The sequence below is a fragment of the Callorhinus ursinus genome, unplaced genomic scaffold, assembly GCF_003265705.2.
Source record: "Callorhinus ursinus isolate GAN/ISIS: 27379988/994484 unplaced genomic scaffold, GSC_fseal_2.0 scaffold6, whole genome shotgun sequence".
NCBI lineage: Eukaryota > Metazoa > Chordata > Mammalia > Carnivora > Otariidae > Callorhinus > Callorhinus ursinus.
The window spans coordinates 34,817,491-34,830,595 of record NW_027397068.1 but is presented as its reverse complement, the minus strand read 5'-3'; the positions used below and the strand labels follow the sequence as shown (position 1 = coordinate 34,830,595).

General features: G+C 37.9%; 2 protein-coding genes across 7 annotated transcripts in view; one reads left to right on the top strand and one right to left on the bottom strand.

Annotated features, from left to right (window-relative positions):
* The window catches only part of NT5DC1 (5'-nucleotidase domain containing 1), a 150,280-nt gene that overhangs the window by 70,107 nt on the left and 67,068 nt on the right, over positions 1 to 13,105 (bottom strand). The window lies entirely within an intron of this gene.
* Positions 1 to 13,105, top strand: part of COL10A1 (collagen type X alpha 1 chain) — a 154,066-nt gene that overhangs the window by 89,603 nt on the left and 51,358 nt on the right. The window lies entirely within an intron of this gene.

Sequence of the window (13,105 nt, the reverse complement as noted above, 5' to 3'; positions counted from 1 at the left end):
AGTTACTTATTCTCTCTCTTTCTGTAAGATACTGACTTGTAGGGCAAACTAATGTTAAATGGGTAGAAATGCACTACATTTTTAAAGAACCTATTTTCCTGCTAGTAGCATTTAGCTCAGGAGTCCAGAGACTCAAGCCCTGCCCCTAGTTCTCATGCTCACTCACTATGCAACTCTGGGGAAGTCACTTCCAGCCTCTGAGCCTCAGTTTCCAAATTTAAAATGCAGAGCTGGAGTCAGACAATTCCTCAAGGTCTGTCTAGCTTGAAATTCTAGGAGTTCCATATACTGGTCTTTATAAATAGGGTTAACTAGTAATGAGAACCGTGGAGAAGCCCTACACGAACCCAGCCAATGAAGCTGTAAAAGTGTGGTTCTGGTACCTTCTCGGATTACTGAAATACACCAGACCTGTCACTTGCTTCTCAGCAGAATGATTCCTTCCATCCATTTTACATACTGCATGATTCTGGCAGTCTAACTGTCAAGGATCCAGAGACCACTACATTTTTGGCAGTTTTGCAGGTCTAAAGTCTTTCCTGTTTGATTTTATTCAAGACCCAATAAAGCAAGCAGTTGTGCAAAAGGGGAGGCTTTCTGCATTGCATGTTTACCCCCACAACCACTGTCATTTTTATTCCTTTTGACTTAAATTTAGTTGTGTAAAAAGAGCACCTAACATGATGGGGGGTTTGTTTGTGTTTTCTCAAGATACAACGGCCCTAACTCCTTACCCCACCTACTGTTTTCCTCACCTCTCTTCCCTCATCCAAATTACTGTCCACGCTTCCCTCTCTCTACATCCATCTACTGACAGAACAACTTGCCTTCTCTTTCAAAATAAGAACCACCAGAAATTACTTCCTTGCATCATGCGGCCATAACCTCACGTTTCAAGGAAAAAAACAGGATTTCATATGATAATAAAGAAAAAAAAATAGGAAAATAATTTTTAAAAAGTCCTGTGTTGTCTCAGGGGAGGCTGACTTTGCTCGTTGAAAATGTGGTGAGAGGAAGAGCAGAAAATAAACACGCAGAGACTCGTTCCTCGTGCCGGGCACTTCATACACCTCACCTCACTTCACACCCACTACAGGCTCTGTGTTCCATCCCATGGGACAGCTGAAAAAAGCCCTGGGGTTGATGCAGAGAGATGAACTAATTTGCCCATATTTCAACAGAGCTCGTGCTGTTTCCATGATATCATGCTGCTCACATTACTCGGCCACTCTCTGAAAAGCGTGAAAAGAAGGACGTGCATTTCATTGAAATCAGCTTAAAAATCCTGTTTCCACAAAGGTACCTCAACAGTTCGAGAGAAAAAAATCTCAAAAGGCCCATGCATACATATAGCCTGGCATCCGATAAAAAAATTACGTATTTCCTTTGAATGGACACTAAGAAGCACTTTGCCCTTAACTAAGTCACTGCTGCCGGCCATTGCTCCCCTGGCCCCCCCTTCTGCATATGAATGGATTTCTGTATCCACTCCCATTAAGGGTACAGTTCTATTAAAATCATTTTCTTCACCCCCAGAACATTTTACCATAGCCAACTATAAATATTTACTTTCACTTGACAAGCAAGAGCCTTTTTAAGGGAGAGAAAAACAGTCTGCAGGGCAGGTTTAAACTTTTGAACTTTACTTCATCCACAGGAACTACGGAAGGCCAGCAGTCTTCGGAGTCTCCGAGGCTCCCCGTGTCACCCCGCACTCCCTTGTTTGTCTGAATGCTCATTCACGTGTTCTTCCTAATGTGCAAAGGATCTGAAGTACTTTTACGAAATGCTTACAAATAAGATGGCGATCTATAAAGAATAAACATCACGATCAAAGGAAATTAGAGTAAAATGTCAACACAACGCAAAAAAATAAAGTGCAAATATACAGTGATACAAGGATTATACAGAAGTCACAAACTGGACTCTGAGCTTACTGGCACTCAAAATGGGGAAAGATAGCTAGAAAGATAGAGGATTATACAATCCTAATGGTCTAAGAGAGAAATAAGTTCTAGTTAATGAATTGAGGTAAAGCTTTCACCACAATTTTATACCTAAAAAAATTTCTCAAGAGTGAAACTGAAAGAGAGCAAAATTCACGTAGGAAAGGTTTTCCTTAGCACCTTATTTCAACCAGATTTGTTTAATGTATCTTTGGAAAAATCAAGGTAATGATAGGTGAAGACTTTGCTGTAAGATGAGAATGTGCAAGGTTACAACTTCTAAGGATTTATAAGGTCTGTTTTAAATAAGGTTCTAATGTGTGAATCAATGTAAACGTTTTATTTATCCACTGCAATTACAAACTTAGAATCCATGCTTTAAGATGATAGAGATAAATAATTTTAAACAAATAAAAGCAAAACAAAACAAAAAACAAGGTACTAGTTATAAAATGGGCCTATGTCCTTAACTCAGAATTTATAGGTGTTTCTTGAAAGAAATTACTGTAAAAAATACGCACATAAGGCAAAAAACCCAAAAAACTATACTTTAGTGAAATATTATAAAGCAACATTCATGTGATCACTGACCAGGTCAAGAAATAAAACGCTTCCAGGGCCCGGAAACCCTCCAGCACCACTGCCCAAAGGTAACTACTGTCCTGATCATATTCATGGTACTCACATCTTTGCTTTTCTGGTTTGATCAGTTACCTGTGCTCTAGTTTATCCCATTCTACAATTTATTACATAAAATTACATATTACATAAATTATATCATAGAATATATACTTCTTGTATCTAGCTTTTCCTTTCTCTCTGTTTTTAGGATTCACCCATATTGTTGGAATAGCTAGAATTTCTTCAGTTTCATTTGTGAGTAGAATTCCATTGTATGATATATAACTTGTCAACTGCACTGTTGATGGACATTTGGGTTATCTCTAATTTAGGGCTATCACGAATGCCAGTAAGAACATTCTGTATGGTATATATTGTGGCATGGAATGCCTGAGTCATAGAAAAAGCTCATTTTCTTTTTTTTTTTTTAAAGATTTTATTTATTTATTTGAGAGAGAGAGAATGAGAGACAGAGAGCACGAGAGGGAAGAGGGTCAGAGGGAGAAGCAGACTCCCTGCCGAGCAGGGAGCCCGATGCGGGACTCGATCCCGGGACTCCAGGATCATGACCTGAGCCGAAGGCAGTCGCTTAACCAACTGAGCCACCCAGGCACCCAGAAAAAGCTCATTTTCAACTTTACAAGATAATACCCAACAATTTTCAAAACTAGCTCAACCAATTTACATTCCCACCAGCAGTTTGGAGGGTTCACATTGCTCTATATCCTCACCAACCACTGAAATCACCAGACTCTTTAATGCTAACCACACCTGGATGGCTCAATCGGTTAAGTGTCTGCCTTCAGGTCAGGTCACGATTCCAGGATTCTGGGATCAAGCCCTGCATCAGGCTCCCTGCTCTGCGGGGAATCGGCTTCTCCCTCTGCGGCTGTTCCCCCTGCTTGTGTGCTCTCTCTCTCTCTCTCTCAAATAAATAAATAAAATCTTTAAAAAATATTTTTCAGTTTACTGCATAATGAGCTTGTGACAGGTTTTGTTCATTTACCCCTAGATACTTGAAATTTTGTGATGTTACTGCAAATGGTAGTTAAAACATTTTAGTTTCTGATTGACTGTGCTGAGCTTTGGATACACAATTGATTTTTACATAATGAATAAAAGTGGTGATGGCAAGCTGCCCTGTCTTATTTCCAATTTCAAAGAGAACACTTTCAATAAGAGCATGAAATTTTAGAGCTATCCTGTAATGAGATCAAAGAAGTTCTTTTCTATTCCTAGTTTCCTGACTTTAAAAATAAATACATAAATAAAAATTATGAATGGAGACTGAGTTTTACCAACTGGATTTTTCTGAAACTATGGATGTAATTATGACTTTTCCCCTTTAATCTAATATTCTTAAATTCACTGATATCAGTGAATTAAATTGATATTCTAATGTTAAGTCGATCTTGCACTCTGGTGGTGAGGGGAGTAGCTTTTTATATATTCTTAGTTTGCTAATATTTTTATAAGATTCTTTTGTATCTATACTACATTATACTCTTTTTTTTTTTTAAAGATTTTATTTATTTATTTGACAGAGAGAGACACAGCGAGAGAGGGAACACAAGCAGGGGGAGTAGGAGAGGGAGAGGCAGGCCTCCCATGGAGCAGGGAGCCGATGCGGGGCTCGATCCCAGGACCCTGGGATCATGACCTAAGCCGAAGCAGATGCTTAACGACTGAGCCACCCAGGCGCCCCTACATTATACTCTTTTTAATATTAAGTATCCGATGTTTACAATGTTTATTTATCTGACAGTCCTAAAGTTATCACTATTTCTGGATTATTATAAAAATTGGCAGATACATGGAAAAATAGAGAAGACAGTATGATAAACTGCTATTCCCACCACTCAGGTTTTACAGTTATCAATCTCTTCATCTATATAACTCTCCTACACCTCAGCTGGATTACCTTAAAGTAAATTCACGGCACCACATATCACTTCATAAATTCTTCAGTATGTATATCTAAAAGATATGGTCTCTTATCTAACCATAGAACATGTGACAAATGTAACAATAATTCTTTAATCCACCATTTTCCAGTGTTGAGAATGTCACCAGTGTCTCCTACCCAGTTTGTTTTTACAACTGTTTTGTTTGAATCAAGATACAAACAAGACCCACAAATTGCATTTAAATTTAATTAAATTGCTCCTCATCTACAGTCTTGCCTCTTTTTCCTTGCCATTTATTTATTGATGGAACTGGGTCATCTTTCCCATAGTATTTCCCCCTTCCTGGACCCTGATTATTGCATTACTACAGTGTCAGTTACCTTGTCACTTTATTATTTTTTAAAGATTTTATTTATTTATTTATTTGAGAGAGAGAATGAAAGAGAGAGAGTATGAGAGAGGGGAGGGTCAGAGGGAGAGGCAGACTCCCTGCTAAGCAGGGAGCCCGATGTGGGACTTGATCCCGGGACTCCAGGATCATGACCTGAGCCGAAGGCAATCACCCAACCAACTGAGCCACCCAGGCGCCCCTACCTTGTCACTTTAGTTCTACTTCCTATCAACTGGTGATTCAAGAAGTTTAATGCAATCTGGGTTTGATATTTTGGCATGAATTTTTTTAATTTAATTTTATTATGTTATGTTAATCACCATACATTACATCATTAGTTTTTGATGTAGTGTTCCATGATTCATTGTTTGCGTATAACACCCAGTGCTCCACGCAGAACGTGCCCTCTTTAATACCCATCACCAGGCTAACCCATCCTCCCACCCCCCTCCCCTCTAGAACCCTCAGTTTGTTTCTCAGAGTCCACAGTCTTTCATGGTTCGTCTCCCCCTCTGATTTCCCCCCCTTCATTTTTCCCTTCCTACTATCTTTTTCTTTTTTTTTTAAACATACTGTATTATTTGTTTCAGAGGTAAAGGTCTGTGATTCATCAGTCTTGCACAATTCACAGCACTCACCATAGCACATACCCTCCCCAATGTCTATCACCCAGCCACCCCATCCCTCCCCCCCGCCACTCCAGCAACCCTCAGTTTGTTTCCTGAGATTAAGAATTCCTCTTATCAGTGAGATCACGATACGTCTTTCTCTGATTGACTTATTTCGCTTAGAATAATACCCTCTAGTTCCATCCACATCATTGCAAATGGCAAAATTTCGTGGTTTTTTTGATGGCTGCATAATATTCCATTGTGTGTGTGTGTGTGTGTGTGTGTGTGTATATATATGTATATATATATACATCTTCTTCATCTGTTGATGGACATCTTGGTTCTTTCCATAGTTTGGCTATTGTGGACATTGCTGCTATAAACATCGGGGTGTACGTACCCCTTCGGATCACTACATTTGTATCTTTGGGGTAAATACCCAGTGGTGCAATTGCTGGGTCTAGGGTAGCTCTATTTTCAACTTTTTGAGGAACCTCCATACTGTTTTCCAGAGTGGCTGCACCACCAACAGTGTAGGAGGGTTCCCCTTTCTCTGCATCCTTGCCAACATCTGTTGTTTCCTGACTTGTTAATTTTAGCCATTCTGACTGGTGTGAGGTCATATCTCATTGAGGTTTTGACTGGGATTTCCCTGATGCTGAGTGATGTGGAGCTGTTGTGTCTGTTGGCCATTTGGATGTCTTTGCAAAAATGTCTGTTCATGTCTTCTGCCGATTTCTTGATTGGATCATTTGTTCTTTGGGTGTTGAGTTTGATAAGTTCTTTATAGATTTTGGATACGAGCCCTTTAACTGATATATCATCCGCAAATATCTTCTCCTATTCTGTCGGTTGTCTTTTGGTTTTGTGGACTGTTTCTTTTGCTGTGCAAAAGCTTTTTATCTTGATGAAGTCCCAATAGTTCATTTTTGCCCTTGCTTCCCTTACCTTTGGCGATGTGTCTAGGAAGAAGTTGCTGCAGCTGAGGTCGAAGAGGTTGCTGCCTGTGTTCTCCTCTAGGATTTTGATGGATTCCTGTCTCACATTGAGGTCTTTCACCCATTTTGAGTCTATTTTTGTGTGTGGTGTAAGGAAATGGTCCAGTTTCATCCTTCTGCATGTGGCTGTCCAATTTTCCCAACACCATTTGTTGAAGAGACTGTCTTTTTTCCATTGGACATTCTTTCCTTTGGCATGAAAATTTTATAGATGATGTTTGTATTTCCTGTTGCATCCAATTAGGAGGCATATGATACATACCTGATTGTTTCTTCTTTTGTGTGGGAAGAATGATCAATAGGTCCATAGGTGTTATCACCTTCTCCATCAGTCTTCTAAGAGTTTTAGCAGCCACTGATGAACACTGTCTAGATCCATTATTTCATTAGGGATTGCAAAATGTGGAGTCAATTCTATCTCTTTTCCATTTTTTAAAAAAGATTTTAAAAAGGGGGGGCAGGCAGAGGGAGAGAGTCAAGCAGACTCTGCGCTGAGCGAGGAGCTGGATGCCTGGCTCAATCTCAGGACCCTGAGATCATGACCTGAGCTGAAACCAAGAGTTGGAGGCTTAACTGACGGTGCCACCCAGGCGCACCTCCATTTTTTTTTTTTAAAGCTGGAAGTCTTCTCTAAACACAAATTTTCCTGCATCATCTATTTGGTTACCCTGCTTTAGAGTCAGTAAAAGAGGGCGCCTGGGTGGCTCAGTCATTAAGCGTCTGCCTTCAGCTCAGGTCATGATCCCAGGGTCCTGGGATCGAGGCCCACATCGAGCCCCGCATCGGGCTCCCTGCTCAGCGGGAAGCCTGCTTCTCCCTCTCCCACTCCCCCTGCTTGTGTTCCCTCTCTCGCTGTGTCTCTCTCTCTCAAATAAATAAATAAAATCTTAAAAAAAAAAAGGAATCTGTAAAAGAGAAAGAAGATAATTCCTTGATTCTTTCCTTTTGTCTACTATTTTCAGAGCTGGTTCCCTTGTACCCCCAAAATGTGACCAATGAGACATTCTATTCCTTTATGAGAATATTTAAAGTAAAATACATCTTTTTCAGACTATCTTTATAATTAATATATTAATTAAAATAATATAAAATAACCATCTAAGGTAAAGAAATAAACATTATCCTTTGGATTAAACCCTTCTCAATTTTATACCAAACCTGATGATATTTAGCAATAAAAAACCCCCAAGATTTTTATTGTGCTTCTTGCTATTTTATGCACCTGGAGCTAGAATTTCCCATGCTATCTCTATTTTTCTAACTTTATTCAAATGTTAGATTTGAATAAATGCGAATAAATGTGAACTTGCTTCAGAGGGATCACTGGCTAACAAACCTTTTAGGGTAAGAGGGATTTTCTTATCACAAAGAATCCTGCTAGCATTTATGTACACTCTTATGTGTTTCCAGAAGAGAAAAAAAGATCACTCTAAGTAATCCCGGGTGTGGCTGGAACAAACTAGGGCAAAGGTAGGTGTATCCTGATCACATGAGAATCTTGTAACACATACTGAGTTATTGCTGAAGCTGTTTTAGACTCCAATCATTAAACTGCCAAATGCTCACGCAAAATCCATTTTCTGATGGCCTTGGGGATGATTAAAACAATTTAATATCCGTACGTTAAATTTCCTAAGAAGTCTTTGTGGTTGCTAATATCCAAGGAAAACAACGTGAATGCTAAAACTTTCTGAATGCAATTTCTGAATGAAAGTATTAATACCTGATCAGAAAAAGAATGTCAAGGGGCGCCTGGGTGGCTCAGTCGGTTAAGCGTCTGCCTTTGGTTCAGGTCATGATTCCAGGGTCCTGGGATCGAGCCCCACATCGGGCTCCCTGCTCCACGGGGAGCCTGCTTCTCCCTCCCCCCTGCTCGTGCTCTCTCTTGCTATCTCTCTCTCTCTCAAAATAAATTTAAAAAATCTTAAAAAAAAGAAAGAAAACAAAAAGAACATCAATCTTCATGCTAGTGTAGTTCTCAGAATTCTCCACTTGAATATCATAAGATGAGGAGTATTTTGACATTAACAGTGAAACACACACACTAGGAAAATACTTATATACTATTTCTGAAATAAATTGCTATCCCTGTCCTTACCCATATTGTCTCAAGTGAAGTATCTCCACTGAATGCTAAATAAATAAAAAGAAAAAAACAGGATTAACATATTTTATTTTACAATTTCGCTTGCCTTGACTGTTTTAGTGCCAAGAATTAATCATTTGTGTAACCATAAAAATGAAGATTATGAACATCTTTTCATTCTACTACTGCTAATTAGCACTGTGCCCCCAGACACCTAGGAAAAAAGAACTGAAGAGCTGGAAGTATATATTTAGTCAAGGAAGTGCTACTTAAGGCATGATGATTTATAAAATGGACACTCCAACAGAAGATGTGTTGGGAGCTGCAGGCATTCTTTGGTCTTCACCTGAATCTATCCATGAGTTTTTGTTTTTTGTTGTCGCCATTCTGGGATGCTCACATTTTTGGGTGGGGATCAATCAAGGAGTTTTATTATTAGAGGGAATCTGTTCTATTTTTCCAGAAAGTGAGATAAAATTTTAGACTGTTCAATGAAATTGTCTTTACCAATACCATGGTTGTCTTTGCCAGTACCACTGGGTTTGGAAAAGTTCAATCATGAGAGGTGGGAGCACTTGGTAATTTGCCTTCTGTGTACCATAAGCAGAAAAGGCTCGAAGTAGTTAGCTTTCTACTTCATGGCAGTAATCCCTTTTTATAAAACTGACCAAGGTTTTCACTGTCCAATTTCAGAATTTTTATGTGTGGACATTAAAATATAGAGATGGCTATGGATTCATTCTATCCCCTCCATGAATCAAGAAAGGAAGACTTCAAGTTAAGGGCTGAATAAGGAAAGTATCCTGAGTCTATACTCAGCTTGTTATAGAATGAGGAGTTTCAAGCAAATTCACTTTCAGTTATCTCATAAATTTAGTACAGGTTCCAATTGTACACACACACACACACACACACACACACACACACAAACTTTCATTATCTATGAAACAATTTATAGAAACTAGATATTTAGGATAAAAAAAAGTTTCACTAAGTAAACTCACTGTAGTGAAAAGGTAATGTTTTTATACTGACTATAAAACCAATCTCCAAATCCTAAGGAGCTAGGTCTTTTCCAATAAAAAACACAGCAAAAAGTCCATCTCTTTTCTCAGGAGAAAATACACAAATGGAATTTTAATGCCCTTTCACATGGTTATGTCAGAATACTAGAAAACATTTAGAACATTATTAATTACTTAGATTTAAGAAGCCTTAAAAGATTTGACTGTATTTTAATGTATTATATTTATTTTCCTGTAAATATTTGGATGAATTCCCCGAGTTAAAACGTCTAAGGAAACGAACAAGCACAGGGCTTGAATACAATTTACAGTATTTTGTAAAGCAGATAAAATTTCAAGGCAAAGGAAATTTCAGTCTCAAAGACTTCTTTATGAGAGGTACGTCTGATAGGACACTGTGAAGTACAGCACAGTAGGGCAGGTCCCAAAAGTCTATCTAGCCAAAAATAGCAAACATTCTTGTCTATGACAACTTCAAGAAGTCACAGCATTTTAAATTTAGCAATAAAGTTCCTATTTTAAAAAATTATGTTATGAAAGAGAGGGAAGTTCATGAATATATTTTTAACCCACTTTACAATGAAACAGAATGGAAGCCATGCACAGTATTTAGAAAGTGGTGAGTTTCAATCACAGATATGATAAAGTCTAGATCTTACAGTGGCACCTGTCCTCGGACATGTTCTATCCAGCTTCTTAACGACTGTAATGCCCTTAACGTCTATAACACTCGTGAATGAAAAACACAGTTAATCGAAAAGTATGTCATGAATGTTATAAACAGTCAAGGGAAATAGCAAAAGCACATAATCTGAAGCGAAACTTAATCACTGGTATTGAGAATTTGTTGGAAATGGAAAGCTCGTGTAATAAGACTTAATTTTTATAACTGTATGCATGAACTCATTCTGTGAGACACTACTAATATCTGTATTTACACTATGTTACATATTCAATTGTTAAGAAACTGCATTATAAATGGGAACTTCAGATACTAGTTGTGTTACTCTAGATATTTTCTAAGCACACTTGGGTCCCAGTATTCAATTCAGTAAGATAAGGAATTACATTAAAATTGTATCTAAAGTTCCCATTAACTTTCTAAAATTATATGGGGGAAGAAAAAGGTGTTTTAAAAGGGGATAGATGAAAAACATAGAAAAATACAAAAAGAAATTTGTAAAAAAAAAAAGAAATTTGTACTATCAGCTATCAGTTTATTAGCCAACTACTACAGAAAAGTTAATGACTTTTGCTAGTACTTAAGTCTGTTCTGTTCTGTTAGAACAGAAATTTTTTGTTTATACACTTCCTTTTTAGTATATCAATATTTTGAAACAAAGTTGAAAACAAATGTGGAAAAAAGGGTTGGCTATGGTTTTATTTTTATTTTTTTTAAGATTATTTATTTATTTATTCATGAGAGACAGAGAGAGAGAGAGAGGCAGAGGGAGAAGCAGGCTCCCAAGGAGCAGGGAGCCTGATGCGGGACTCGATCCCAGGAACCTGGGATCATGACCTGAGCCGAAGGCAGACGCTTAACCATCTGAGCCACCCAGGCGCCCTTGGTTATGGTTTTTTTTTTTTTTTAATTTTTTTTTTTAAGATTTTATTTATTTGACAGAGAGAGAGAGAGAGACAGCGAGAGGGAATACAAGCAGGGAGAGTGGGAGAGGGAGAAGCAGGCCTCCCGCGGAGCAGGGAGCCAGATGCGGGGCTCGATCCCAGGACCCTAGGATTATGACCTGAGCCGAAGGCAGACGCTTAACCGTCTGAGCCACCCAGGTGCCCCGGTTATGGTTTTAAACTAAAAGTATTGCTTGAAGGAAATCTGTATGTTGTGTAAAAAGGTTTCACCATTCTGGTTTTTTTTTGCATGTTATTACTTAAAGTGAAAGCTCTAAGAAGCATTGGGCATTTTATGCAATTCAGAGAATCTACCACATATGAACTGACAGGGAGAAAAAGAAGTATTAGAACCAGTGAAGCATACCAAGTAGCTAGTAAAGACTGACTGGGATTTTTTTACTTTTCTCAAGGGATGAGAATGGCTCATGAACTTCTACCATTCCCACTAGCTTTGATCCTTGACAAGTTAAGAATAGTTAATGGGACGGGGGAAGTATTACGTAGCGTATGTACAGTCTCTTGGGCAAACAAATTTTTAAAAGTATCTTACAATGTCTTTTTTAAAAAAAAGTGTTATCATACAAATTAACACACACACACACGTTAACTACTAAATTACCATTTTCAAGAAACATTTTGGTATTTCCATTCCAGGGGAAGTAGCATGTGAAAGATGAAAGTTTCCAAACAGAAAGGCGGGGACAGAAGATAGTTTTTCGATAAGGCATAGTTTCGATTAGTTCTTGTCAGAATATAAATTTCACGAATGAGCTAGAAAAACCAGCACCTGATATTCTAACTCCAGGCTTTCCAATCTAAGAAAAAAAAAAAATACTGTGCCTTATTTTACCAAAACCTCAGTAGTTCTTTCCAGTATATCCAGCTAGACACCTTTTCCCAGATACTGGGTTCTTGTTTTTTCTTCATCTGCTTGTAAGGCATGTACTCAGATGGCTGCCAATGTTGTCTTCTTCTATATTTTAAGCTCTTGTGGGTTGAAATGTTATTATGTAGATTTTTCTTCTGCACAGTGCTTGGCAAGCCCCAGGTATCACAATGGTAATGATGACATTGCATATTAGTGTCTCTAAAAACTGTGTCAGAACATGTAATATGTGAATCATATAAAAAGTCAAGATCTTGATTACTCTCTATTTCTAAATCAACTGTGGTAATGTTACCTTCATTCTCTATTTCGATTTCTTTTTTTATAAAGATTTTTTTTTAATTTATTTTTGACAGAGAGAGCAGAAGCAGGGGGAACAGCAGAGAGAGAGGGAGAAGCAGACTCCCCGCTGAGCAGGAAGCCCAATGCAGGGCTTGATCCCAGGACCCCGAGATCATGACCTGAGCCAAAGGCAGATGCCTAACTGTTTAAGCCACCCAGGTGCCCCTAAATTTCTTTTTCTAAAAATTTACTATATATATATATGAGAACTAATATGCATTTGCTGTAACTATTTCTAATACTTCCATTCCCAAAGCATCAGTACTAAACAGCTGTAAGATTTCTCAGGGACAATGTTAATCATAAGCCCTCAGAAGAATTTTCAGATATCTATAAGAGTGAAATACATCACTAAAATATAATGAATGACATCTTTTCTTAGATAAATACCACTATTTAAAAAGTCAAAACAGCCCCAAAGGTATAATTCTGTTTTAAATAACCACTAGATTATTATAGTCTATAATAATTCCAATTGTTTTGATTATACACTTTATTTCAAGAAGTCAAATACGGAGCCAGAATTTTTAGTTTAGAATGTTTTGTTCAAAGTATACCACATGTCTTAACTTGGTTATGTGAATTAAATTATGGTTATGACTTTTTTGTTTTAACAAATTCTTCCTCTAAAAGGGATATCACTTTTCTACACTTGTAATTACA